The 25,064-nt window shown below is 42.3% G+C and overlaps 1 protein-coding gene across 2 annotated transcripts in view; it reads left to right on the top strand.

Annotated features, from left to right (window-relative positions):
* The first annotated feature begins 1,311 nt into the window (after positions 1–1,311).
* jak1 (Janus kinase 1) overlaps positions 1,312–25,064 on the top strand; it is a 139,837-nt gene continuing 116,084 nt past the window's right edge. The window contains exon 1 of one of the 2 annotated variants that reach the window (XM_063064132.1): positions 1,312–1,329. The gene's annotated coding sequence lies outside the window, so the exon portion shown is untranslated. Of the gene's footprint in view, positions 1,330–14,238; positions 14,467–25,064 lie in introns of those variants that run through there. The other variant, XM_063064130.1, reaches the window with a different exon arrangement.

Genomic DNA, 25,064 nt, shown 5'->3' with positions numbered 1-25,064 from the left:
ATGTGCAGAAAATACTTCTTCTTGTGGGAGAATCGAGAGATGGAGGGTACAGTTTAAAAATAAAGGATGACCCATTTACTCTGAAGATTAGGTGATTTTTTTTCCCCCCTGAACATAGTAATCTTTTGGGACTGTCAATGTGTGGCAAAGTGAATTTTTAGATTATCTTGAAGATAAAGTTAGAAAGCTATTTAATGAAGGGGTGAAATTCACTGGTAAAATGATGGGAGGATGGGTGATAATATGTGATTGGGATTAGCAAATCAGCCGTGATTTTAAAAGGTTGTGCAGAGTGAGGGGACGTGGACCATTCCCAAGGCTTGAATTGGACCTAGTGTAAAGTACCTCGCCCCTGGAAGTTTTGGGTGGCCTGCTTACTCATCAGTTAATGTGGGAGGATTTTGTGAAGACAGTTGGTGTCTCTTCACTGCTTTGAATCGGCTGCTGCAGGAGGCCACGTCGCAGAGAAAAGGCAGGGGTTACCGCTGGCTGGTACACGGTTTGTGCTGGGTTTGAAATCTTGATAATCGCTTACTTAATTATTCACATACACACACGCCCTCTTGTTCATTTACAACCATTATTTAAATATTACCGAGACGAGCAGTTAACAGTCGAAACTATTCTTCACGACTATAATACGAATCATTACGATAATATCGCACTTGAAATAACTTCTTGTCCACGTTAATGAATCGTTTCCGGCAGAATGGAAAATCTATCTCTTCAAAGTCGAGCAAAAACTGCTGTTTTAGTTTGTGCGTCTGTGTGGAGGGAGATCACAAGAACTTGCACTCTTAGGATTTTGCTTTGGGAGTTGCGCTATTTAAAACAATAAATACCTTTGTGTTCACTATTTGTTGTTACTGTTCTCAACTCCATAATTTCAAGCAGTTTCTTTCTCAGAGGGGAAAAGGATTTTAGGGACCCTTTAGCGTACAGCCAATAGCGGAATGCCCCTCGCCGTTGATCAATTGTCGGTACAATGGTGCAATCAGCTATTAATAACCAAGTTTGGCCACGGAATCTACGCAGCAAACCTGAGTATGAGTGAATTAGCTCCTTTGAGTTACCGCGAAGCGGTCAAATTCCTGGAATGTTTCTACTGGTACCAAAGTAGCGAGTACTGTTTCTGGGAATACATTTATTGAAGGCGTCAATCACGTAATAAATGCTTTCTTCTGGCAGTGTCGGTGCTCTAAAAGCGTAGATCTTAGTATAGACAAAAAATAAAAAGATCCAATCAAGTGGATGAATCTGCACATCGTGTTTTGCATCGTTGTCAGCAGGAAATAATATCTGCAATTTTAAGATTTATGGATGTGCATGGTAAGTGAGCCGTGAAGTTGATCTATAAACACGCTTCGGCAGATGCTGGCCTGCCTCCCTGCGCGTGGAAACATTGTTAATTGATTTCACGTCCGGGCGTACGAAATCGATATTCCATGGTATGTAATGTAAATTAATAGGCCAGTTATAAATTAATCCAGTGACAGTAGCTTCCAATTCGGGTTGTTTGCTGGTGAGCTGAGTAATACTCTTCGTAGTCGCTTTTAAAAGTAACATTTAAATTTCTCACAGATATGGGGATCAGTCACTTTCCAGAGGCGAAGTTGAGAAGCTGTGGTCATTTTCTCATCAGACCACAGTTTAAAATCTTCAGAATTTCTCTATTTTACATACAGGCAGTTATGGGAAATTAAGTGGGCAGTTTCGTCTTGTTCCAGAGATCGGCTACAGCGTTCCCATACTGAAAGATTATATAGAAAGTTGTATTTGAGCTTCTATATCACGAGATTGTATAATCTTCCTTTCTAGGACTGAGGTAAAATGTGAAAACTACAAAATACTACAGTGCAATGTAGGGACTTTATGGAGTTGAGTTCCTAGAATGAAGTGTGGTTTGCTGCTGGGGCTTGAAACCCTCTGCAGTCGGTAAACCATGACGGTAGAATTCGCTGTTCGTAGTGAGTATTGCAATGGCGAGAAATGACCGTCCTATTGTAATACGTGTAGCACTGTATATATAGATCATCTGATTTCCCGTAAAGTTAATCTGGTTAAATGCACTGCGCCTCCGCTCTCCCTGAGTCAGGGATATTAATTTAAAGTGAAAACATTTCAGGAAGGAATAATTTTCAAGTCCATTCAAGTTTTTGCCTGGCGCGCTATTAATCTAGTTCTTTTAGAGTTAAAAATGTACTGATTTGATTACCAATTCTCCCTAAACGCTCATTGCTCCGCGCGCACACAAAAACAAATGTTATGGGAAATGTGCCAATCAGCATGGAGCTCAATCGGCAATTATCCTCAGCCCACGTACGCTTTCTGGTTACTGCGTTTACGCAACCGTTTCTTTTCAATGCGGAAGTTCCACCCCTCAGCTCTGATAAATATTTTTTTTAATTCCTCCGCAGGAGTATATCCTCAGTCGCGCTTCCCCACATAGCAAAGCTCAGAATAGATTGCCCAAATCGAGGAGGTCAATTGAAGATAAACATAGAGCAGAAATTCTGCAAATCACTTAAAAATAAAAGAAATTATGTTTATTTAATGCATTACATTCTGTTTCATCATTTTTATTAAACTTGTCCTTGCAATTAGTTACTTAGTAAGCATTACATATAAGAAGGGCTTCAGTTACCAGTTCTTTTTGTATTAAACTTTCATACCGTTGCAGAGAAATAATTAAACAAGGAAAATTAGTTCTGACTGACACACAACCGTGCAAATGCCTCTGTAGAGAAGTAAGAGTAGCTGAAATTTTATCAGAGCTGAGGGGAGGAACTTGCACATTGAAAAGAAATGTTTCTGTAAGTGCAAATATCTGAAAGTGTATGTGGCAGAGAAAATTAAGGGAAATCCAAAGAAATTTTATAAAATATATTAAAGGGGGAAAGAGTTAAGAAGTGGAAGAACAGGGCCCCACAAAGACCTCATGGGACATCTTTATGTGGGGGGGGGGCGAGGTCCTTATTGAAAATATCTTCCCTGTTGTTACCATGGAAAAATACATGAAGACTTCAAAACTAGGATCTATATATTCTGCATTGTAGTAGAGGAGGAGGCTGGGTGTCTTAAAAGCTAGGAAGGTAGATGTATCTCCAGGGTTTGACCAGGTATATCTAAAATCATAGCGAGGGGCTATAAGAGACCTTGCAGGAGCCCTGGCTGAAGTCCATATAAACCTCGTGTACAAGGCTGCCCTGATCAATTTCCTTTGTCACTTCACCAAATAAAAAATCCTGTTCATGAGAAATAATTTTAATTTTTAATTTAATTTTTGTTTTAATAAAATGAAAAAAATCAGCCAGTGAGTGGCATTCTAACATGCTGTATCGCTGCATGGTACGTGAACTGCACTGTGGCACACAACAGCTAGACAAACTACCCAACACATCGCTGGCACCATTCTACCCACCATCAATGACAAATGTACAGAAAGGTGTCAGAAAAAAGACCAATAATATCATGAATGAACCCACCCACCCACCCTGCCCCTGGACTATTTGTCCCATCCCATTAGGGATGAGGCTATATAGCATGGATGCCAGGACCACCAGACTTAAAAACAGTTACTTTCCCCAAGCAGCGAGGCTGATCAACACCTCCATCCACTGACCCACCTCTCCACACCTGCCACCACCTCTATCAATTCCTGTAAGTCACCTTTTGTACAGGCACTCCTGTACCTAGCATCAGTTTAGGTACATAAATCAATCTATATATACAGTGGTGCTAGTTTGTGAATCCTGTTGTCTGTTTCTCCATAAATATGACCTAAAAGGTGATCAGACCTTCACATGTCCTGAAACTAGATAATGAGAACCCAATTAAATAAATAACAAAAATCATTATTCATTATACTTGTTCATTTATTTATTAAGAAAAATGATCCAATATTACATGCATTCATTGGGAAAAGTATGTGAACCTTTGCTTTCAGTAACTGGTGTGAGCCCCTTGTATAGCAATAACTTCAACCAAACATTTCCAGTAACTGTTGATCAGTCCTGCACATCAGCTGGGATGAATTTTAGGCCATTCCTACTTACAAAACAGCTTCAACTCTGGGATGTTGGTGGGCTTCCTTGCACGAACTGCTTGCTTCAGGTCCTACTGCAACATAGGATTAAGGTCAGGACTTTAACTTGGCCACTGCAAAAAGAAATGTTCTTTTTAATCCATTCCTTTGTTGCCTTACTCGTGTCTTTTGGATCTTTGTCTTGTTGCATTATCCAAATTCCATTAAGCTTCAGGTGACGGACTGCTACCCTGAAGTTCTCCTGTTAAATATCTTGATACAATGTTGAATTCATTGTTCCCTTAATGATTGCAAGCTGTAGAGGCCCTGAATCAGCAAAGCAGCCCCAAACAATAATCATACATCAAAGTTGCTGGTGAACGCAGCAGGCCAAGCAGCATCTATAGGAAGAGGTGCAGTCGTCGTTTCAGGCCGAGACCCTTCGTCAGGACTAACTGAAGGAAGAGTGAGTAAGGGATTTGAAAGCTGGAGGGGGAGGGGGAGATGCAAAATGATAGGAGAAGACAGGAGGGGGAGGGATAGAGCCGAGAGCTGGACAGGTGATAGGCAAAAGGGGATACGAGAGGATCATGGGACAGGAGGTCCGGGAAGAAAGACGGGGGGGGGGTGACCCAGAGGATGGGCAAGAGGTATATTCAGAGGGACAGAGGGAGAAAAAGGAGAGTGAGAGAAAGAATGTGTGCATAAAAATGAGTAACAGATGGGGTACGAGGGGGAGGTGGGGCCTTAGCGGAAGTTAGAGAAGTCAATGTTCATGCCATCAGGTTGGAGGCTACCCAGACGGAATATAAGGTGTTGTTCCTCCAACCTGAGTGTGGCTTCATCTTTACAGTAGAGGAGGCCGTGAATAGACATGTCAGAATGGGAATGGGATATGGAATTAAAATGTGTGGCCACTGGGAGATCCTGCTTTCTCTGGTGGACAGAGCGTAGATGTTCAGCAAAGCGGTCTCCCAGTCTGCGTCGGGTCTCACCAATATATAAAAGGCCACATCGGGAGCACCGGATGCAGTATATCACCCCAGTCGACTCACAGGTGAAGTGATGCCTCACCTGGAAGGACTGTTTGGGGCCCTGAATGGTGGTAAGGGAGGAAGTGTAAGGGCATGTGTAGCACTTGTTCCGCTTACACGGATAAGTGCCAGGAGGGAGATCAGTGGGGAGGGATGGGGGGGGACGAATGGACAAGGGAGTTGTGTAGGGAGCGATCCCTGTGGAATGCAGAGGGGGGGGGAGGGAAAGATGTGCTTAGTGGTGGGATCCCATTGGAGGTGGCGGAAGTTACGGAGAATAATATGTTGGACCCGGAGGCTGGTGGGGTGGTAGGTGAGGACCAGGGGAATCCTATTCCTAGTGGGGTGGTGGGAGGATGGAGTGAGAGCAGATGTACGTGAAATGGGGGAGATGCGTTTAAGAGCAGAGTTGATAGTGGAGGAAGGGAAGCCCCTTTCTTTAAAAAATGAAGACATCTCCCTCGTCCTAGAATGAAAAGCCTCATCCTGAGAGCAGATGCGGCGGAGACGGAGGAATTGCGAGAAGGGGATGGCGTTTTTGCAAGAGACAGGGTGAGAAGAGGAATAGTCCAGATAGCTGTGAGAGTCAGTAGGCTTATAGTAGACATCAGTGGATAAGCTGTCTCCAGAGACAGAGACAGAAAGATCTAGAAAGGGGAGGGAGGTGTCGGAAATGGACCAGGTAAACTTGAGGGCAGGGTGAAAGTTGGAGGCAATGTTAATAAAGTCAACGAGTTCTGCATGCGTGCAGGAAGCAGCGCCAATGCAGTCGTCGATGTAGCGAAGGAAAAGTGGGGGACAGATACCAGAATAGGCACGGAACATAGATTGTTCCACAAAGCCAACAAAAAGTCAGGCATAGCTAGGACCCATACGGGTGCCCATAGCTACACCTTTAGTTTGGAGGAAATGGGAGGAGCAAAAGGAGAAATTATTAAGAGTAAGGACTAATTCCCCTAGACAGAGCAGCGTGGTGGTAGAGGGGAACTGATTAGGTCTGGAATCCAAAAAGAAGCGTAGAGCTTTGAGACCTTCCTGATGGGGGATGGAAGTATATAAGGACTGGACATCCATGCTGAAAATAAAGCGGTGGGGGCCAGGGAACTTAAAATCATCGAAAACAATAATGGTCCTTCCACCATGCTTCACAGTTGGGATGACACTTTCCTGTTGGTGTACAGTGCCCTTTTTCCTCCTAAAACAGCAATGTCCATTTCTGCCAGAAATTTCAACTTTTGTTTTATCTTTCCAGAGAACATTGTCCCAGAAGCGTTGTAGAACATCCAAGTGGCCTTTGCAAACTTGAGATGTGCAGCAATTTTTTTTGTTTGGAGAGCAGTGGTTTCCTCCGTCGTGACCTTCCATGAGTATCATTCTGTGAACAGAGACTTTAGCACATTCTAGAGATTTCTGCAGGTCTTTAGCTGTTGCCCTTGGGTTCGTTTTCACCTCCTTCGCCGCTGCACATTGTGCACTCCATGTGATCTTTGCAAGATGCCTGCTTCTAGGGAGAGTAGCAACAATACTCAGTTTCCTCCACTTGTAGACATTTTCTCCTGTTGTGGACTAATGAACACGCAGGTCTTCAGAAATGCATTTTCCAGCTTCATGCATCTCTACAATTCTTCTGAGGTCCTCTGAAAGTTGTTTTGATTGAGGTATGGTGCACATAAACAGATCTTTCTTGAGAAGAGCGGCCTCTGTCAGTAGCCTGACTTTGTGCATCTTTTTTATAGGGCAGGGCACCTCTACAACCCACACCTCCAATTCTATCTTGTTGATTGGAACACAACTCCAAAAGCTTTTGTAGACGACGTTACCCCAAAAGTTCATGTGCTTTTTCCAACAATTACATGTAACATTGGAACAATTTTCTCAATATATAAATAAATAAATAGACAAAAAGAACCCAATTAAATAAATAACACAAACAACATAATAATGTGTGCTGCTTATAATGTTTTTGTGTTTATATAATTGGGTTCTCTTCATCTAGTTTTAGGACTTGCATGAAAATCTGATCACATTTTAGGTCATAATTATGCAGAAATAGAGAAAATTTTATGGGGTTCACAAGCTTTCTAGCACCACTGTATAAGCTATCATGGTTTTTTTTAAATTATTAGATTCTTTTATCTTATTCTGGCTTTATAGTGCTGCATTGGATCAGGAGTAACAATTATTTTGTTCTCCTTTACATGTGTGTACAGGAAATGACATTTTACAATCTTGTGAAGGATGTTTGTAGATGGTCTGTCTCCAGAGAAGAATGCAGAGAGATCATGAAAGGGGAGAGAGGTATTGGAAATAGGCTCAATTAACTTCAAGGCAGAGTGGAAGTTTGAGACAAATGTGATGAAATTGAGAAGCTCAGTATAGGTGCAGGAACAGAACCAATACAGTTGTCAATGCAACACTCACAACATGCTGGAGGAACTCAGCAGGTTGGGCAGCATCCGTGGAAACGATCAGTCAACGTTTCGGCTGGAACCCTACAGTTGTCAATGTAGCAGAGAAAGAACTATGCAAGCATGATGAATTCTGCAGATGCTGGAAATTCAAGCAACACACATCAAAGTTGCGGGTGAACACAGCAGGTCAGGCAGCATCTGTAGGAAGAGAAAGAATTATGGAGTGTTTCCAGTGTGGGAGTTGGGGAAGGTACAGTGGACAATAAAGAAGGTTATCAAAAATTACAGGGGCATCTTGATCATCTGAGTAAGGAGGCTGAGGAATGGCAAATGGAGTTTAAATTGGATAAATGCAAGGTGTTGTATTTTGGAAACTCAAATCTAGGTATGACTTTCACGGAGAATGACAGAATCCTGAGGAGTGGTATAGAACATAGGGGACCTTGGAGCTCAAATATATAGTTCACTGAAAGTGGAGTCACAGGTAAGACAGGGTGGGAAAGAAAGCTTTTGGCAAGCTGATCTTCATAAATCAGGGCACAGAGTATGAAAGTAGGGAGGTCGTGTGCGGCCATTAGGGTACTGGTGAGGCCACCCAGCGTATAGTACTCAGTTTTGATTCCATGCTATAAAAAGGATTTTATTAAACCGGAAAGAGTGCATAAAAGATTTACAGGGAATGCTGCCAGAACTTGAGGGAGAGAGTTACATGAAATGTTGGACAGGCTAGACTTTATTCCTTATAGTTTAGGAGACTGGAAAAGGATGCAAGCAGGAAGGACAGCAGAGCAGCAGTGGCTGGAGTTTATGCAAGAAGTGAAGAAGGTGCAAAACAGATATATTCCAAAAAAGAAATTTTCAAATGGAAAAAGGATTCAACCATGGCTGACAAGAGAAGTCAAAGTCAAAGCCAAAGTTAAAGCAAGGGAGAGGGCATACAACGAAGCAAAAATTAGTGGGAAGACAGAGGATTGGGAAGTTTTGAAAAGCTTACAAAAGGAAACTAAGAAGGTCATTAAGAGGGAAAAGATGAACTATGAAAGGAAGCTAGCAAATAATATCAAAGAGGATACTTAAAAGTTTTTTCAAGCATATAAAGGGTAAAAGACAGGTGAGAGTAGATATAGGACCAATAGAAAATGATGCTGGAGAAATTGTAATGGGAGATAAGGGGATGGCGGAAATTTTTGAGGAAATTACAAGTAGGCTAGACAAGGGAGATGCAGTGAATGTTGTATATTTGGATTTTCAGAAGGCCTTTGACAAGGTGCCACACATGAGGCTGCTTAACAAGGTAAGAGCCCATGGAATTACGGGCAAGTTACATACGTGGATAGAGCATTGTCTGATCGGCAGGAAACAGTGAGTGGGAATAAAGGGATCCTATTCTGTTTGGCTGTCGGTTACCAGTGGTGTTCCACAGGGGTCCGTGTTGGGGCCGCTTCTTTTTACATTGTACATCAACGATTTGGATTATGGAATAGATGGCTTTGTGGCTAAGTTTGCTGATGATACGAAGATAGGTGGAGGGGCCGGTAGTGCTGAGGAAACAGAGAGTCTGCAGAGAGACTTGGATTGATTGAGAGAATGGGCAAAGAAGTGGCAAATGAAATACAATGTTGGAAAGTGTATGGTTATGCACCTTGGCAGAAGAAATAAACGGGCAGACTATTATTTAAATGGGGAGAGAATTCAAAGTTCTGAGATGCAACGGGACTTGGGAGTCCTCGTACAGGATACCCTTAAGGTTAACCTCCAGGTTGAGCTGGTGGTGAAGAAGGTGAATGCAATGTTGGCATTCATTTCTAGAGGAATAGAGTATAGGAGAAGGGATGTGATGTTGAGGCTCTATAAGGCACTGGTAAAACCTCACTTGGAGTACTGTGGGCAGTTTTGGGCTCCTTATTTAAGAACGGATGTGCTGACGTTGGAGAGGGTTCAGAGAAGATTCACTGGAATGAGTCCGGGAATGAGAGGGTTAACGTATGAGGAACATTTGTCCGCTCTTGGACTGTACTCCTTGGAGTTTAGAAGAATGAGGAGGGACCTCATAGAAACATTTTGAATGTTGAAAGGCATGGACAGAGTGGATGTGGCAAAATTGTTTCCCATGGTGGGGGAGTCTAGTACGAGAGGGCATGACTTAAGGATTGAAGGGCGCCCATTCAGAACAGAGATGTGAAGAAATTTTTTTAGCCAGAGGGTGGTGAATCTGTGGAATTTGTTGCCACAGGTGGCAGTGGAGGCCAAGTCATTGGGTTTATTTAAGGCAGAGATTGATAGGTATCTGAGTAGCCAAGGCATCAAAGGTTATGGTGAGAAGGCAGGGGAATGGGACTAAATGGGAGAATGGATCAGCTCATGATAAAATGGCAGAGCAGACTCAATGGGCCGAATGGCTGACTTCTTTTTTGTCTTATGGTCTTATGGACTGAGAGGTGATTTTATCGAGACATATAGGATCATGAGGGGCATAGATAAGTGAATGCACTCAGTCTTTTTCCCAGAGCTGGGGTAGCAAAAGCGAGAGGAAATAGATTTGAAGGGAACTTGAGTGGCAACATATTACACAATGAGCTTCCAGAGGAAGTGGTTGAGCTAGGAATAACTTTTAAAAGACAGTTGCACTGGCATATGGGGTTAGCTTGCATGGGGCATTTTAGTGGTTGAAGGGCTTGTTTCTGGGCTGTATAAGTCTATAGTAATCTTAAAAACTCTAATGATTACTCTATGCTGAAATAAATGTGTCTTCTCTCAGGCAGATGATCTGATCAATCATTCTAGTTAGCCCCCACCCCATCTATTACCTCAGTCACTATAATGCACCGTAAACACTTTTAAAAACAAGTCTTGGTGGAGGATCTCTGCCCAAAAAGTTGAATCAGAATCAGGTTTATTATCACCGGCATGTGACATGAAGTTTGTTAATTTAACAGCAGCAGTTCAATGCAATACATAATATAGAAGAGAAAAAAAATAACAATAATAAATAAATACATCAATTACAGTATACATATATTGAATAGATTAAAAATGTGCAAAAAAAAAGAAATACTGTATATTTAAAAAAAGTGAGGTAGTGTCCAAGGGTTCAATGTCCATTTAGGAATCAGATGGCAGAGGGGAAGAAGCTGTTCCTGAATTGCTGAGTGTGTGCCTTCAGGCTTCAGTACCTCCTACCTGATGGCAACAGTGAGAAAAGGGCATGGCCTGGGTGCTGGGGGTCCTTAATAATGGACGCTACCTTTCTGAGACATCACTCCCTGAAGATGTCCTGGGTACTGTGTACGCTAGTACCCAAGATGGAGCTGATTACATTTACAACCCTCTGCAGCTTCCTTCGGTCCTGTGCACTAGCCCCTGCCCCCCATACCAGACACTGATTCAGCCTGTCAGAATGCTCTCCACGGTACATCTATAGAAGTTTTTAATTGTATTTGTTGACATACCAAATCTCTTCAAAGTCCCAATGAAGTATACTCGATGTCTTCCCTTCTTTATAACTACATCACTATGTAGGGACCAGGTTAGGTCCTCCGAGATCTTGACACCCAGGAACTTGAAACTGCTCACTCTGCCTTTGCTGCCGAGTTCCTCCAGCATTTTGTGTGTGTTGCTTGCAAACACTTTAAACCACTTTTTATAATGCTATTCACATTGTAAATGCATGCTGGTACTTTTGTACTTGTGCATATTTTATACTATATCTGTAACCTCATACTCTATAAACAAGTTAAATTCTTTATTAATAATTGTTGAATGTTGCGTGTCATATTAACACACCTCTGCAAATTCCTAATACATGTAAATTTGCACACAGTGTACACTTGCTTGTTATTGCAAATGCCTAGTCAATCAGTCAGTCATGTGGTAGTAACTCAATGCATGTTCAAGAGCTTCGGCTGTTGTTCAGACCGGGGAAGAAATGTGATCTAAGTGATTTTGATGGTGGAATGATGGTTGTTGCTATGCTTTGAGTAACTGCTGATCGTGTACAACAGTTTACACAGAATGGTGCGTCAAACAAAACAAAGCATCCCAGTGAGTGGCAGTTCTGTAAGCAACAAAAAAAGCCTCGTTAATAAGAGAAGTCAGAGGAGAAAGGCCAAACTGGATCAAACTGACAAGAAGGCGACCGTAACTCAAATAACTGTGTTATAACAGTGGTGTGCAGAAGAGCCCCTCTGAACTCACAACATGAGTAACCTTGAAGTGGATGAGCTCCAGCAGCAGAAGACCACAAACGCACACTCAGTGGCAAAGTTATTAGGTACACTAGCCACTGAGTGTATATGGCGAATGAAGTAGATTCTTGACACGAGAGAGACTGCAGATGCTGGAATCTGGAGGGATAAACAAACATTAAAGGAGGGATTTAGCAGGTGGAATAGTATTCTGGGGAGAAAGGAATTGTCAATGTTTCAGGTTGAAATCCTGGATCAGGACTGAAAGAGAAGGGAAATAGCCAGTAGAAAAAGATGGCTGGGACAGAGGCTAGTAGGAGTTTGATGGACCGAGGGCAGAGGGAGGGAGTGTTGAAGGGTGGTGGAACCAGTTGGGGAAGGGGGAGGAATAGAATTGGGAAACTTCATACATGGACCCAGGATGTGGGTGAAAAGGGTGAAGGTGGGCAGTTTTTGGAAAAGCAGGAACATAAAGGCTATCAGTGCTGGAATCTGATAAGCAAGGAAGGTGATCCTGGGAACCATTAGGGGAGAATCTGGGATCTGATGTGATGGGGTGAGCAAGGGAAGAACCAGTGGGTGAAATATATGGGTAGGTGGATGGAACCAGCTGGGGGACAGAAATGGTGTTGGGGAGGGGCCATGTGAAGGGTATGGGAAAGGCAAAAGATAGTCGGACTAGAGGAGAAGTGGAGGGAAAGAGAATGGAAATGGAGGTGAAAATTACTTGAAATTGGAAAATTAAATGCCCATACAATTAGTCTGAAGTGGCCTGTTGAAATGACCTTTTTCCCCCTTCCCATTTCCACACCAACCTATCCATTCTCAGCCTTCTCCATGGGCAGGGTGAAATCCAACACAAACTAGAGGAACAACACCTCACATTTCACCTGGGTAGTCTGCAGCCCAGCAGTATGAATATTGAGTTTTCAAACTTTGGGTAACTTTCTGGGCTGCATAGCTCTATAACCATCTTAAAACTCTGATGATGACTCTGCCATCTTAAAAGTTTCTTCCCCCAGTCAGTTAATCTGATCAATCATTTTAGTTAGCCCCCCTCACCCCTCTCTATCTATTACCTCAGTCATTGTAATGGTTTGTAAGCACTTCAAATCATTTTAATAATGCTGTTTACATTGTAAATACATGCTGGGATTTATGCACATTTTATATCTGTACTTTAAACCTCCCACTACTCTCTCTCCTTCCAAGCTTCTCACATTTTTCCCTTTTTCCACACACCCACATCTTCCCATGACCTATTTTTGACCCCTTCACCCTCCCACTTTCATCCACTTGTTCACCCCATATTTCACCCATTGGATCTCTCACACTCCCTCGTCTGGTCCCTGTCCTACACCGTTCATCTCCGCACCCCCAGTGGTTCCCTTATAGATTCCAGCACTGGTAGCCTTGGTGTTCACAACACCCACTCCCTCTCAGTGTACCAATCACTTCTGACCTCTGCCTCGCCTCTCCTCTTTATACAGGCTAGATCCTCTCCCCATTCTCATCCGAGATACAGGAATTGATCCAAAATGTCAACAACTCCTCAGTCTCCGTAGATTTTGCTCAACCTACTGAATTCCCATCGTAAATTGAGAAATGGCTTGAAACTGAATAGGGTCACTCAACAATACGTATGCTGAGTCCAGACTATTGCTGATTAATGCCAAGACAAGTTCCCATATAAAATCACTGGCCTTGAACATGTTATAAAATTATAGCAGATGGAACATATTTTTTAAAGTTTGTAAGTCTTAAATAGGTAATTTTCTTTGCATCATGCGTAGTTAAGAGCGACCTATTTCTTCTTCTACAAAGTCTATTTGTCAATTTCTCGTTTTAATCACTGCTTGCTGGGAAAGTACAGAACAAGAGTTATTTGTAAAGAAACTGAAGCTTGTAATGACCTTGATGAAACCCGCCTGTTCTGTTGCAAGCTAGTACATTGATGTTTCATTTACCTTATTATTCTGTATCATATGAACACGCAATAGGTCTATTTGAGCACGTGTAAATGTTTTAGAAGATTAAGAAGGAGGCTCAGCGTTGCCGATTTAAATGAGGGTGAAGCGATGACCTAAAAAAGTGCTGTGAAGTTTGGCGTCCAGTGCATTCAGTCATTGCGGATTTCCCCTGCTCTCCCCTAATTCCCTTTATTTCCTCGTGCGCCACCGGGTCACACTGAGCAAAAAAATGTGAACTTTATGGGTGTCGTTTCAGAAATATCACGAATTAATAAATAAATATAACCGGCTATAGATAGAGCTGGAGCAAACACAAAACTGTAAACAGGGTCCCACCAATTACAAGCGCAAACTCCAAAATGACTCTTGCTCTTTAGACGATCGTGTTCTCGGAGTTTCCGTTTATTATTTTTTTCTTTGTCATCGTGTGGGTAGACTTTGAATTATAAACACACAAAAAATTACACTCGCGCATTTCGTAATTTAAATATTTGGAAGACTACAACTCCCAGGAGGCGTGTTGAGTCCAGGGCCTTTGATCGCAGGAACTGCTCACCACGTGACTATGTCGGCGAGGCCGGGGAATAGGCCCCGCCCACTGTCAATCAACGCGATTCAGGATCGCCTACCAAGTGTAGCGCGTTGGAAGGCTTGTTCGTGTCAGGAAGTTTAAACAGCTAAAATAGTAAATATAGAGTGTATCGTAAACCAGAAATAACAACTGAACGGTTTGGAAGGCCTTCATAGTATTCTTCTGTCCGAGGAACAAAAATTGGAGGCTTTATTTTATGTTGCCCGAGGAGAATTTTCAGATAAAGACGAAGAGGATCTAACAAGGAAGTGGTGAGTAATACGAAAGAGTCGAATTCAGTGACATTTGTAAAATAGGTTGATATTTGTTAATAAATGAGAACGTTCATATGATCGCTGTTTACGGTGTTTCTTCAGAAACAAATGTACAATATCAAGCACTGTACTGTAAATTTAAAAAATACGGTCGGCGGCGATATTAATTGTAAGTGCAGATTGTTACGAACCCTGTGATAAAGGAGCAAGGGCTTGTTATTTGACATCAGTGGAATTTCCCCTTTCCCTGAACCAGAAGTTTGGCTCCGTCAGTATGGATGGGTAACCTTTATTGGAATTAACCATACCGAATTTAGGCAAGTGACATATTTTAAACCAGTTACCCAAGTTTGAATGAGTCGGCTTTGGGTGGCTGGGGGGACAAGGAGTTGGATATGGATGCCACCGTTTGTCGTGCTTCGCAGAATATGGGGATCACGGTAGATTCATAAACACGAGAAATTCTACAGATGCTAGAAATCCAAAGCAACACACACAAAATGCTGGAGGAACTCAGTAGGTCAGGCAGCTTCTGTGGAAATGGTCGACGTTTAGGGCCGAGACTTTTCATCAGGACGGAACGATGCCAGAATGAAAGGGTGGGGGGGGGGGAGCGAAGGGGGATTAGCTGGAAGACGATTACATAGAACACAGAATAGTACAGCAACGTACAGGCCCTTTCGGCCCACAATGTTGTGCCGACCCTCAAACCCTGCCTCCCGTATAAGCCCCCACCTTAAATTCCTCCATATACCTGTCTAGTAGTCTTTTACACTTCACTAGTGTATCTACCTCCAAATTGGTGAAGCGAAGTGGTTAGGAAAGGTAAAGGGCTGGAGAGGAGAGTGAACCGAAGCAGAAAGGGAAGGAGGAACGGGCCCTGGGGAAGGTGATAAGGCAGGTAAGAAGCCAGGGTGAGGAATGGGAGGGGGAGGGAATTTTTTTTTACTGTAAGGAGCAATCGATATTCATGCTATCAGGTTCGAGGCTACCCAGACGGAATACAAGGGGTTGTTCCTCCACCTTGAGGGCGACCTCATCTTGGCACAAGAGGAAGCCATGGAGCGGGAATGGGGATCGGAATTAAAATGTTTTGGCCACCGGAAAGTTCCTATGTTGGTGCATGGCGCAGAGGTTCCCCAGTTTATGACGGGTCTCAACAATGCCAAGTGGCCTGCATCGGGAGCACAGGGCACTATAGACGACCGCAGCGCGTTCGCCGATGAAGCGTTGCCTCACCTGGAGGAACTGTTCGGGGGCCTCAGTGGAGATGAGGGAGGATTGAATGGGCATGGCCATTGGATTTCCACCGTCTGCAGAGTTTCACGTGTTTACAATGTAGATATAGGTACCACGGGTCGCATAAATCTTGCTCAATGAGAAAGAGAAGTTATTAAGATGAAATAAAGGAGACAACGGGGGAATAGGGACATCTAGACTTGTGGGGGTGTATCTGAATGCTTTTATATTTCAAAAAAATAACCTATGTTGGAAACAAATCAAAACCTAAGTTCCTAATTATCCATTCCAGGAAAAAAAAGAATAATTTTACAGAAATATGCAGAATTGCAACACGGTATTTGTCTTACTATTTTCTTTCCAAAGCCAGAGAAGGAATATTTTTGGTAATTCCTCAGTAACAAGTTCTGACCCCCCCCCCCCGCCGTGAAGATAGAAAGATTTTCTCAGGTGTCATTTTTTTTCGAGAAATTCTGGTCAAAATTACATCCTTTCCAAGGAATGCAAGATGTGTGCACACCTGATTTCTTTTGATACTGTTGTTCACCAGTCACGGCACAGATCTCGTGAGCGAATTCTTGGCCCAGTGGTAAAATGGTTTTTGTCAGACACGCGTGATTGGCAGACATACACAGACAAGCAGTATCTTCAGCAGTTGTTCAGTATCCCCTTCCTCTTTCAATCACCTCTTCCCGAACTTCTTGTCTTCCAAGACCCTTCACTCAGACCTTTCTCCTTCAGTTGCCAGCCTCTCTCTTCACTTTGGCCTATGCTCTGATAAACTGGGGAGTAAATTTACAGCCGTTGCTGATTCCCCCGATGGCAGGCTCTGGTAGACTGTCCTGGCACTGCCATTAGACCTCCCATGAAGCAAAGAGTGAACCCATTAACTTGTTGCACGTCATCATAAATGTTCCCTTTTGTTTTGTAGTATACCAATATACTCTCCTCAGTTGCAATTAAACTCCATTACATAACCCAAGGAGAGTTCAATAAAGGAATTCTAGGGCTGCACCCAGATGAAAAAGTTAGCTCACAGGTAGAGATGAGATTGAGTTTTGTGGACTGGGCCAGTAACAAATTTGGCAGCTGGTGCTAACCGGCTGTTCAGAGCACCCATCTGCAAGAGTGAAGTGGGGCTCAGTTTTTGCCACATCTGTGGTGATCTGACAAACACTGCAAAAAAGATGTTCTAAAGATTGTCAAGTTGATATGAAGCCAGAAGTGGAGTGGCCCACCTGATTCCTGCAGCTACACTCCTGGTGAGATCGAGCACCGTGAGCTGGGTGGCTGTTAATCCCATCACCTCCAGTTATTTACCATGTTATAACAGCACTGTGCCCACCTCCTGCCATTCTTCATCACTTTAAACAAAACAGAACTATTGTTCATGATCCATAAGAGACTGCATTATTTTTAGTTTGAAACTTATTAGAGAATGGCTATCTTTTGGGTATTATTGACAGTTTAAATGTTTTTAGATTGTTGATGGGAGAAATTGTATTATCAAATAATTTAAATAAGGTTTGAATTGTTTTAAAGTGTTTCACCTGTGTTTATTGTAAATCCTTGTTTTTTTTTGAAGAAGAAGATTGAATGTTTAAGATGTGCAAAGAGATCTTTGTGGTCTTTCTACCTGAGTGCAGTTATGATATTGTTGCCCTGCTTGTCAGTTTGTGGAAAAGATGGTGTAGTGAATATGAATTACAAAAATAGGTCCCTTGGCACAATGGATCCATGTTGGGTTTATGCTCCATTCAAATGCCTGGCTGTTTTTGCTCATTGTTATCCTCTCGTCCCTTCTCCCTCCAATGTTCAGCTTGTATGACCACAATTGAATCTATATTAATTTTAATTGTTTCCTATTCTCAATGCACTGTGGTTGAAAAAATTACTTTTGAATTCCTTATTCCATTTCTATCTTTTATTCTCACTACCTTTTTATAAATGGTCTCGAGACTAGATCTTTCCAACAATTTTCATAATTGTAAAGTCATCTCTTTGGCCACTTTATAGCTGGTTTGAAAACAGATACAATGTGTTAACAGGTATATAAGCAGACATTTTAGGTTGAAGCCTTAATGTATTTTCTCCCTTTCTCTTATCATTTCTGTAATTTGGAAACCAGAATTACTAGTGCCTTGTTCTCTGAGAGATTCAGGTCACTGAGTTCCATGTATTGAATTTGGGTAAAAGATTGGATAATCAGCTCAGTCCCAACATCATAGACAATGGACAAGACAAGGAATATCTAGAAATAATTCTTCATTTCCCAGAATTTCCACTAGCCAAATTGGGAACAGTTTGGCCTCTCCCCAGAACCAATAGATAATCTTAGTAAGGATAGTTCTGGATGCATGTCTATTTTCCATAAATCTATGCTACATTAACAAGGGAAAGATGTTATTGGGCCAGAGTGAGTACAGAGGAGAATTATAAGGATGTTGCCTGGAAAATTAGAACAATTCAGAGTTTTAGCTCTGAAGACATATTGGACAGGCTTGGCTGGAATGGTCGTGTGGTTTGGAGATAAGGAGGCTGAGGAGAGTCTTACTGGAGGTGCATTAAATTATGCTGGTCTTGTATTTAGCAGTTTTTAAGGATCTGTTTCTGTTATAGAGGCATTGTGTTTTTGTCTTTTGCTGACTGTTGTAACCTCAGAAATCCGGGGTGTACTTCTAAGTTTTTGATAGATATGTCAGAGGAGAGATGGGTGGTGCGCAAGTGGAACAGGTCAAAAGCTTTAAGTTCCTCAGGGTCAATATCACAAATGACCTGACTTGGTCCAACCAAGCAGAGTCCACTGCCAAGAAGGCCCACCAGTGCCTTTACTTCCTGAGAAAGCTAAAAAAATTTGGCGTGTCCCCCTAAAACCCTCACTAATTTTTATAGATGCACCGTAGAAAGCATTCTTCTGGGGTGCATCACAACCTGGCATGGAAGTTGTCCTGTCCAAGACCGGAAGAAGCTACAGAAGATCGTGAACACAGCCCAGCACATCACACAAACCAATCTTCTGTCCGTGGACTCACTTTACACCGCACACTGTTGGAGCAGTGCTGCCAGGATAATCAAGGACACGACCCACCCAGCCATCACACTTTTCATCCCTCTTCCCTCTGGGAGAAGGCTCAGGAGCTTGAAGTCTCATATGGCCAGATTTGGGAACAGCTTCTTTCCAACTGTGATAAGACTGCTGAACAGATCCTGACCCGGATCTGAGCCATACCCTCCAAATATCCAGACCTGCCTCTCGTTTTATTTTGCACTACCTTACTTTTCCTTTTCTATTTTCTGTTTATGATGTATAATTTAAATTTTTAATATCTACTATCAATTTGTACTCCAGGGAGCATGAAGCACAGAATCAAATATCGCTGTGATGATTGTACGCTCTAGTATCAATTGTTTGGCAACAGTAAAGTAAAATAATTTTCCTGTTCCTGTGCTGTGTATTCTGTGTACCACCAACATGCAGAGGGGGCAGGGTTCTGGAACTTACTGCATGAAATGGTTGTAAAGGCAGAAGCCATTACCATATTTAAAAATGCCTGAACATACACTCAAAGAACCTGAACCTTTTTGACCTAGATCAAGTGCTGGAAGCTGGCATTAGGCTAGGTAGCTAATTTTCAACCAGCACAGAGGGAGGTCTAAAACTAGAAGGTAAATATTTCAATGAGGGAAATATTTAAATGAGACTTGAGGGAAAAGTTTGTCATGCAGAGTGTGGTGGGTTTGTGAACAAGCTTCCAAATGAAGTGGTAGAGGTGGGTGCAACAGCAGTATTTAAAAGACACTTGGACAAGTACATCGATAGGAAAAGTTTAGAGCAGGGGTTCCCAACCTTTATTATGCCATGGACCCCCCATTAACTGACGGGTCCATAGACCCCAAGTTGGGAGCCGCTGATTAAGAAAGATATGTGTCAAGCACAGGCAAGTGGAACTAGCCTAGGCAGGCAACTTCATTGGTATGGATGATTTGGGCCAAAGGGTGAGTTTCTGTGCAGTATAAATGTGTGACTGTATGAGTCAAATAAAGTTCAAAGTAAATTATTATCAAGATGTGTATATGTCATCAAAGACTACTCTGAGATTCATTTTCTTGCGGGCATTTACTGTAGATCCAAGGAAACACAATACAATGTATGTAAGATTAAGCACAATAGAATTGATGTAAGATTATACACAAAGAGGGACAAACATCCAGTGTGCAAAAGAAGGTGAACTGCAAATATAAAAAGAATGATAATAATACAAAAAAAATATAAAATTAAGAACAAGTTTTGAGCCAGCAGCCTGCAAGCCATCGCTGTGCATCAAGAGCGCCATCTTGAATTTTCAAAATATTACAAGTTTATAATTGTTCTTTTCCAGAGTTATCAGGATTTTCATCCTTGGGTTTATTGCAAAAGGCCATGTGACTCAGGCCATGATTTGTCACTTTCTTTGTAATTTTAGTGAAGTTCCATTGTGAGGTTGATTGGATGAAACTTGTGGGGAATTATGTAGCTTGAGTGTGTCATTCTAACATTAGTAATGTTTTAATGATTGAGTTCGCTGTAAACCATGCCTCAGTGGTGTAAAACATGAGTTCAAGCCCTTTGCTATAATCTAGGCAAAGAGTCAGGTTCACTGCTGACTGAGTTTGCACTCATGCTGTTTTTCAGATGAGTTGTTTTTGCTCTCTTAAATGGACGTAGTATACAGTATACTTCATTATTTAAAGGACTGTTTTTCCATATCCCTGGCCAATACTCAATAAACATCTCTAAAATTAGTTACCCAATTAACATGTTGATTGCCTGCTGCAATGCCTTTTTACAACATTGACTGTTCGTCACTTTCAAATCACTTTGAGATGTTCTGAGATGGAAAGGGAATGGAAAGGAATTGGTTTATTGTCACGTGCAAAGGTACGGTGAAAAGCTTGCATTCTGATTGTATAGATCGAATGATTGCTCAGAGCATTAAGGTAAAACAAGGCAATGCAATAACAATACAGAATAAGTGTAAAATCTGTAAGTGAAAGTGCAGTGAAAGAAAACAATGTGCAAGATTGTACTGAGATAGGTTATGAGACATAACCATGACATTCTTATTGAAACAGTGCGCTTATCACAAAGTCTGTCTTCCATCTTAGTTCAACTGCTACATGCTATTCAATTCAGTTGTTCCTCAAGCATCTTATTGATATTTAACAGCTAATCATTTGGATCTAAATTGTTAAATCTGTCGCTTTTTCTCAAATGAAACTTCTATTTCAAGATTTACCAAGTAGTCATGTTAATCTCTAACAGAAACAAATCCACAAGCCGGAACATTTGATTGAAAGGAATGTCTGGTGAATGGTGCTTCACTAAACAATAAATCAAATTGAACTGTTCAAGTTGGGAAGACTTAAACTAATCAGAAATGAGAAAATCTGCAGATGCTGAAAATCCGAGCAACATACACAAAATGCTGGAGGAACTCAGCAGGCCAGGCAGCATCTATGGAGAAAAGTACAGTCGATGTTTCGGGCCGAAATCCTTTGGCAGGACTGGAAGTTTGAGAAATCAATGTTCATGCCATCAATTAGGTTGAAGGTTACCCAAACAGAATATAAGATGTTGTTTAAGTGTGGCCTTATCCCGACAGTGGAGGAGGCCATGGATGAACATATCGGAATGAGAAGTGAAATTAAAATGGGTGGCCACTGGGAGATCGCGTTTGTTCTGGTGGACGGAGCGTAGATGCTACCAGGGATAGGGTGATAGGGTTCCTCTTGTCCTCACCTACCACCCCACCAGCCTCTGCGTCCAGCACATAATTCCCTGAAACTTCCGCCACTTCCAACTGGATCCCACCACGAAGCACATCTTTCCCTCCCCCCTCCCCAACTTTCTGCTTTCCGCAGGGATCGCTGTCCCTCCCCACTGATCTCCCTCCTGGCACTAACCCTTGCAAGCGGCACAAGTGCTACACCTGTCTCTACACCTCACTTCCATTCAGGGCCCCAAACAGTCCTTCCAGGTGAGGCAACACTTCACCTGTGAGTCTGCTGGTGTGATATACTGTGTCCGGTGCTCCCGGTGTGGCCCTTTGTATATCAGTAAGATCTGTCGTCGATTGGGAAACTGCTTCGCTGAGCATCTACACTCCGTCTGCCAGAACAAGCAGGATCTCCCAGTGGCCAGCCTTTTTAAATCCACTTCTCATTCCCATTCCGATATGTCCATCCATGGCCTCCTCCACTTTTGGGATAAGGCCACATGGGTTGGAGGAACAACATCTTGTATTCCGTTTGGGTAGCCTCCAATCTAATCGATGGCATGAACATCGAATTCTCAAACCTCCAGTAATGCCTCCCCCCCACCCCCAGCCACTTCACCATTTCTCATCCCCTTGTCCCTCTCTCATGTTATCTCCTTACCTGCCCATTGCCTCCCTCTGGTGTCCTCCCCTCCTCCCCTTTCTTTCTTTCATGACCTTCTGTCTTTTTCACCAATCAACTTCCTATCCGTTTCCTTCATCTCTCCCCCTCCAAGTTTCACCGATCGCCTAGCGTTTCTCTCTCCCCTCCCCCCACCTTTCAAATCTACTCAGCTCCTTTTTTATCTCAAGTCCTGCCGAAGAGCTTCAGCCCGAAACATCGACTGTACTTTTTTTCCATAGATACTGCCTCACCTACTGAGTTCCTCCAGCATTTTGTGTGTGTTGCTAAGATTCAAACTAAGTTAGCAGGGGGACGGGATCCAGAGTGATAGGGCTGAGGATGGGGCAGTTGGTAGATAAGTCGACGCAGTATGTAGTGAGACTGTGAGGATGGATAGGCAGATGAATGGGCAAAACTACAGCAGGTGGGATGAGGTGGTGTAACATGGGGGCAAAATCAAAAAGGAATGAATACAGGACTAAAGGTGTTACTTAAATAAATGCTGCATACCGAATTACTACACTACAAAATAATAAATCTTAAAGTTGGGCAGGAATCATGTGGGCATCACTGAGACGTGCCTGAAAGAAGATCACAGTTGGGAGCTCAATAGCCAAAGGATATACTTTTGTATTGAAAGGACAGACAGGTAGGCAGAGGGCCTGGGGAAGCTCTGTTGGTAGAACATGAAATTAAATCCTCAGGCAGAGGTGACATAGGATTGGAAGAATCCTTCTGGGTAGAATTAAGAAACTGTAAGGTAGAAGGATAAACGCAAGAAATTCTGCAGATGCTGGAAACCCAAAGCGACACAAACAAAATGCTAGAGGAACTCAGCAGGTCAGACAGCATCTATGGAAGTGAATACAGTCGACATTTCAGGCTAAGACCTTCCATAGAAGCTGCCTGACCTGCTGAGTTCCTCAGGGATTTTAAGGGTAAAAGAACCCTGATGGGCGTTATATACAGAGCCCCGAATAGTAGCCAGGATGTGGGTTATAAATTTCAATGTGAAATAGAAAAGACAAAATAAAGGCAATGTTATGATAGTCATGGGGAATTTCAATATGCCTGTAGATTGGGAAAATCAGGTTGGTGCTGGATCCCAAGACAGAGAATTTTTTAGAATGCTTACGAGATGTCATTTTAGTGCAGCTCATGTTTGAATCCACTAGGGGAAAGGCAATTCTGCATTGTGTAATGAACCAGATTTTATTAAGGAGCTTAAGGTAAAGGAACTCTTAGGATGAAGTCAGATGTATCAGTATTACAATGGAGTAAAGAGAATTACAGAGTCATGAGAGAGGAACTGGCCAAAGATGATTGGAACAGGACACTAGCAGGGGTGACAGCAGAACAGCAGTGGCTGGAGTTCTGTGGGCAATTTGGAAGGCACAGATTAGATACATCCCAAAGATGAATAAGTATTCGAAAAGGAGAATGAGACAATTGTGGCTGACAAGGGATGTCAAAGACAGCATAAAAGCTAAAGAGAGGGCATAAGATATTGCAAAAATTAGATGGTTAGATAAATTAGATGATGGGGAAGCTTTTAAAAATCAACAGAAGGCAAAGAAAAAACATAAAGAGAGAAAAATTAAAACATCAAGGTAAGCTACCCAATTATATCAAAGAGAATATATATTTTTAAGATATATAAAGAGTAAAAGAGCGGCAGAGTAGATATTGGACTGCTAGAAAATAAATCTGGAGAGGTAGTAACTGGGGACAAAGAAATGGCAAGCAAACTTAAGTATTTTGCATCAGTCTTCACTGTGGAAGACAATAGCAGTAGGCCAGAAATTTGAGTGTGTCAGGGGGCAGAAGTGAATGCTCTTGCTATTAATGACGAGAGGGTCCTTGAGAAGTTGAAAGGTGTGAAGGTAAATAAATCAGTTGGACCAGATGGACTGCACCCCAGAGTTCTGAAAGTGGTAACTGAAGAGATTGTGGAGGTATTAGAAATTATCTTTCATGGATCACTAGATTCTGGAATGGTTCTGGAAGACTGAAATATTGCAAATGTCACTATGCTCTTTGAGAAGGGAGGGAGGCAGAAGAAAGAAGATTATAGCCCTGTTAGCCTGATTTCAGTGGTTGGGAAGATGTTAGAATCCATTATTAAGGAGGATGTTTCAGGGTACTTGGAGGCACATGATAAAGTAGGCCAAAGTCAGCATGGTTTCCTTAATGGAAAATCTTGCCTGACAAATCTATTGGAATTCTTTGAGGAAATAACAGGCAGGATAGGCGTTGGATTTTGTTTACTTGGATTTTCAGAAGGCCATTGACAAAGTGCTGCACATTAGGCTGCTTAGAAAGATAAAAAGACCATAGTATAACAGGAAAGATACTAGTGTTCATAGAAGATTGGCTGACTGGCAGGAAGCAAAGAGTGGGAACAAATGTGGCCTTTTCTGGTTGACTGCCAGTGTCTAGTAGTGTTCTGCAGGAATCGCTGTTGGCAGCTTCTTTTCATGTTACATTTCAATGATTTGGATGACTGATTTGATGGCTTTTGTGGCCAAGTTTACAGATGATGCAAAGATAGATGGAGAAGCAGGCAGTACTGTGGAAGCAGGATATCTGAAGAAGGACTTGGACATATTGGGGAAAGTGGTAGATGGAATAAGGTGTAGGGAAGTATATGGCCATGCACTTTAGTAGAAGGATAATGGTGTAGACTATTGTCTAAATGGGGAGACAATTCAAAAATCCGAGGTGCAGAGGGACTTGGGAGTCCTTGTGCAGGATTCCCTAAAGGTGGTAAGGAAGGCAAATGCAATGTTAGCATTCATTTTGAGAGGACTATAATGTAAGAGCAAAGATTTGATGCTGAGCCTTTATGAGGCTATAAAGTCTTACCCATCTTATTGGTCAGACTGCAGCTAGAATATTGTAAGCAGTATTGGGCCCTTTATCTAAGAAAAGATGTA

This window comes from Mobula hypostoma, chromosome 12, assembly GCF_963921235.1.
Source record: "Mobula hypostoma chromosome 12, sMobHyp1.1, whole genome shotgun sequence".
NCBI classification, from domain to species: Eukaryota; Metazoa; Chordata; class Chondrichthyes; order Myliobatiformes; family Myliobatidae; genus Mobula; species Mobula hypostoma.
Note: the sequence above shows the minus strand (reverse complement) of the source record. Positions and strands in the feature narration are given on the sequence as shown.